Source organism: Notothenia coriiceps, unplaced genomic scaffold, assembly GCF_000735185.1.
Source record: "Notothenia coriiceps isolate Sejong01 unplaced genomic scaffold, NC01 NC01_scaffold00010805, whole genome shotgun sequence".
Lineage (NCBI taxonomy): Eukaryota > Metazoa > Chordata > Actinopteri > Perciformes > Nototheniidae > Notothenia > Notothenia coriiceps.
The window spans coordinates 1-5,146 of NW_011343506.1; the positions used below are offsets into that span (position 1 = coordinate 1).

Genomic DNA, 5,146 nt, shown 5'->3' on the forward strand with positions numbered 1-5,146 from the left:
AACAGACAGGAGGAAGAGAGATGGAGCAAAGACAGGATCAGTCAGCGGGGGGGCAAAATCTGTAATACCCTCATCTTCTGTGGTTTAAAAGGATGTAAAAATAACTCAATTAGAGTACAGTGATTAATACTTGAGCCAAACTAAACTCTGAAAAGAGAGTCTGTATTTACTTTAGTTTAATTAACTTAATGTTCCCACACACTCATTTCATTAGTTGCTCAATTCAACAGCAAAGGACTGCATGGATACAGAGAAAAGCCAAATCTACCTAGTAACTGATCCGGCTTCTAGAGACTCAAATACCCCCCGGATAGTGAATCAGATTATTAAGATAATCAGATTGCCCCTCTTTTTCAAACAAAAGTTACTTAAGAAATTAAAAATAAAACGATGGGAATCAAGAAAGACAGACAAGCCGTTCGGTAAGTGTCACAAAGAAAAGTTGGTCGTAAACATTTTGTTTCTAAAGATGCTATCAGAATTACAAAGGGATTGTTTCAACGATGTGATAAGATGCACTGCGTTGCAATATATGCAATATGATACGAATGTGATACGCTACGCCACACTACGGTGCGATGTGAAAATACTTTTATGTGATGAAATCAACAAGGACAAACATAACACTACAATCACTGAAGTGAAGACAATGTGTTTAAGACTCTTTAATACACATTTAATCCGGGATTACCTCTCCATTTTCAAGATTGATTGGAGCACAAAAGAGCTCTTTGCAGGCTTACAGGGACCCTGAATCTGCTTCGATGGCAACAATTCATTTTTGCTGATCAGTCGGAGACAATGTGGTCGGCAAGCCTCAGTATATTATGTTAGGTTGATTTATGGAGTTATGTTAAGCGTTGACCAACAATCTTTATGCAGATTTTCAATTCGTTGAGCCGTTGACTTTAAAGGTCCCCTATTATACTGTTTTTCATCAATATATTATAGGTCTCAGATATATACAAACATTTCTCTAAAGTGCTTGGCTCCAAACACCAAACAGATCATTGCAGCATTACCCATAATCCCCTCTGTTTCAGCCCTGTTTCCAAAGTGCTGATTCTCTGTCTGTTACTTTAGATGAAAATAAGGAGCCCCTCCCCACGCCCCTCTGAGAGAGATTTGGTTACAAAGAACACAATGGTGCTCTAGTAGGAGATTCAGGTGATAAGGGGGGGGGTTACCTTGGTTGCTGATTGGCTAATGGTTATATAAGACAAAAAATCGTTATGACATCATAAAGTGGCCAAAATCTGATCAGCTCATTTTCAGACAGGTTTTTATATAAATGGATCAGGACAAAAAGAGAGAGAATCTTTGTTCCTGAAACTTTCAGAGTCTCTTTCCACAGAGGGGACACATGTTGATGTAGAAGAGACATGAAGAAGAGGGGACACATGTTGATGTAGAAGAGACATGGAAAAGTGGATTTTGTATAATAGGTGACCTTTAATCTTATAATACTGTAAATCACTCAGAATCACCGATGTTAAAAAACAGACTCACGTTGCAGCAGTTGAAGGCCAGCTGCAGGAAGTCGGGCGGACAGTCTCCCACCATGTGCTGGAACGTGTGATAGTCCAGGCCGAAGTTCTGCAGGAGGGGAAAGAACACGGAGAGACGGACAGATGTGGATATATGAACGTTAAACAGGAAATTGGTATTTATGATTCTAGAAGTGGGATAAAGACAGAGATGGACAGAGCGTCATCAGATGTTTGACATCCCACAACTCTCCTGCCAAAACCCGCTCTGTGTCAAACTAATCCCTCGGACACGGCCCCGCTGACTGCCAAGTTCGCATTTCGTCCAATAAAATATTACAAAACACAGGCTGTGAGATGGAGAAAATGCTCAGCTGGTTTCAAAAAGGACGTTTTATATAGAAAGACACACACACAAAAATATCCAAAGGGTATTCGTGCAATTAAGTGTATTTTTTCAAGCCATTGATATTTGAATGATTATAAAAATGTGCCTCTTAATAGCAATAGCCCACATTTGTAAAAAATAGTTTTAAAAAGGCTCCTTTAAGTTCAGTTAATAAATGATTGTGATGTGTATACTAAGCAGCAAAATTGATTAACAAACCCCTCTCTGTTAGATGACATTTCCACAAATACTAATATATACTGTATTTTATAAGATATAATGGATATATATAATATCTGCCAGACGACAAATATTACCCAGGTTGTGTTTATAAAAATCAACCCCCTATTCTTGGAGAATCTAAAAAACCAAAAGTACTCTAAGCTCCTCAGAGTCATGTGAATGTTGCACAGCATCAACAGGGTGTGAGTTGTCATGTGACACCAACAGATCAAGCCGTGTACAAAGCAAACATGCAGAAGGAGTGATCACAGGGTGAGGCATGGGTGAGAGGAGGATGAGAACTCACCTCTGTGCGGGGGAGGAAGTCAGGGTCGGCCTGCACCCTCGCTATGATCTCACACAGGACGATCCCATAGGAGAACACGTCGGCCTGGAGACAGATACACACACACACGATGATGACACGAAATCAACAAAAACATCTTGTTGATATAACGTGAAACATTTGTGCGGATATTATTCAAATCGTACCAAACGTTCTGACCTCTTCATTTGCAATATCTGTCTGTGTTTCAACAGATAATTTCCATTTATCATCAGAGTATCATTGCTTTCAAGTACATGTTATTTTCCTTTTATTATTTAACTACTTTAATAGTAATCCAGAAAATTCATACAGACAAGGTACAACATAATAAGTTAGTTAGTTAGTTAGTTAGTTATAGCTGGAGGGCAGAAAGTAATAATAATAATATATTCTTAAAAAAGGCTTATTAAGAAAATAGCCCTCCAGTTATCCAATCACATCGCTCCTGGTCAAGACCTCAAACGTCACGGCAACATAACTACGAACGTCATGATAAACATTCTCCAAACCATAGGAAAACAACAATTAAAACAGAAAAAAGTATATCTTTCAAGTCTCAAGGTAGGAATCCAACAAAGACAACCACAGTTTAAGTTGAAAACAGAAGTAATTGAACCTTTTTTGAGATTATTATCTTCACCATTTTAGCTTATTTCACTAATTGCCACTTTAGTTTGGAGGTGAAAGTGTGAGACTACCTTCTCGTTGTAAGGCTCGTCTCTCAGAACCTCTGGAGCCATCCAGAAAGGAGAACCAACCACGGACAGTTTCTCCACCTCAGCACTAAACACACACACACACACACACACACACACACACACACACACACACACACACACACACACACACACACACACACACACACACACACACACACACACACACACACAGATTATGAACAACAGGTTAATGCATTTGGTCTATGGTTGAATAAGAAGCCGTTAGAGACGGATGATTAATCTTCAGAAGCTTTGAGTCGACTCGTGAGCTTTGTGTTTGTGGTGAGGTAGTGGAATAAAACTGTGTAGGAAGAGAAGACTTGACGTTCATTTGTTGAGAGCGTTTGTGGGAGTGTGTGAAGGAATGTCTTTAATCTGCCTCTGTCATGTCAATAGGAACGACCTGATAGATAAAAGGAGCCGATGAGCACACTCTGTTCTGGCTTTTCTTAATCAAAATGACCCGCTTGCTCTGTGAATTCAACCTAGTATGAACACATCATTGGAGTTTCAAGTTTTACCAGTAAGAACGACTGCTGTCTCGATAGGTTTTTACAAGTCGGTTTAATGACTCCTAATCGCTAATCCTTTAAATTCAGAAGCTTTTTAATTGTATGGATTACGTTTGGGTGAGACCAGTTTAATATCAAATCTGTGTGCAAAGCAGATGTGTCACCTCCTAGTAAACCCAACCTCCTTATACATAGTACACGTAATAGGCGTGGCTACATTCAGTGCATTATTCCTACATGTCTACCAAGCAACATACACGAGGTGTAGTGGAGTATATATATTCACATTAGGCTAAATCGCATCAACTCTGCTCCTAAAGACATTTCAGAAAACGATCTCCCCCGTCATTACGCTCGTTCACCGATAGCATCCCCCTGTTATCAAAACACTAAGGTTGAGAATGTGAACTCTACAGCCTGCTATTAATGCCAGTGCCAGACACGTGTTAATAAATAACCGTGCGCCTGGCATGAGGACGAGGAAGACTCTCACACGGAACAAAAACATCGCAGAACAATAACAAGCGCACCTTGGTGAATAATTGATCAAATTAGGAACAATTAACTACTTTAGCATTTAGCATTAACATAATTAACAACATCATGAATGCCAAAACTATTTTTATGAGAGTTGTTTTGGAGCGACAAAAATGGTTTTGCTGGTAACGTTTTGATCACTAGAGGGCAGATCAAATATCAAAAAAGTTCAATACTTGATTAAATTCACAACACTAGATTATTCAATTATTATTCTTTACATACAACAATGGTCTTGTCACACATGAAGCAGACATACAGTAGCATTAGCATTTAGTTGAAGTCGTGTTTCACCACCTCACAACTCCTATTTTCACTTTACTAAAACAAATATATGGGCTTTTTTTAACTGCTAAATGCTCAAATTAAACGTTGGGACATGGACTAGTTTTCTGTTTACTGTCTGTTGATTGGCAGGAAGTTTACAACACGTGGGCCCTCAGGAGCTGGTTAACACTTGGACCTCAAATGAAGACTAATGGCGCATTTCCACTGCAGCGGGTAGCCGCGTTTAAGCGTCCTTAATCGTTCTCAAGCGGCCAGGTCAGTTTTTGGTGGCCTTTCCATATAGCGTAGCACCGGCTAGCGGGTACTTTTTTCCGGCCCCATAAAATCGTGGTTCTATCAGGCCAGGGCCAGGGCTGAACTAGTGACGTCAACACTCTCGACTGCTGATTGGTCAGAGAGAATCGTCACAAGATCGCGCGCGAAATCATCCCTAGCGTCGCATATATATCTAGAAGCAAGCTTGCAGCATTTTTATACACAGTTCCTACATCTCATTGGGGAGGATAAAATCCAGCGGGAGCTCGACGGAACAACTCGAAATGTGAAAGTGTTCCAGGATGTCTCTGCACTGATGCCCCGCCTACACTGCGTTGCTACCCCAGGTCCTAAACTGTAATGGAAATGCGCCACGGCCTCGGACGGCCAGCGAGACAGCCGGAGGCCTG

General features: G+C 40.4%; 1 long non-coding RNA gene across 1 annotated transcript; it reads right to left on the reverse strand.

Moving 5' to 3' along the window:
- Positions 1-1,508: 1,508 nt before the first annotated feature.
- On the reverse strand, positions 1,509-3,233 carry LOC104946230 (uncharacterized). The gene is made up of 3 exons (XR_798415.1): positions 3,124-3,233; positions 2,405-2,488; positions 1,509-1,596 (listed from the first exon to the last, which is right to left on the reverse strand). It is a non-coding gene; the product is annotated as an uncharacterized lncRNA (long non-coding RNA).
- Positions 3,234-5,146: the final 1,913 nt, after the last annotated feature.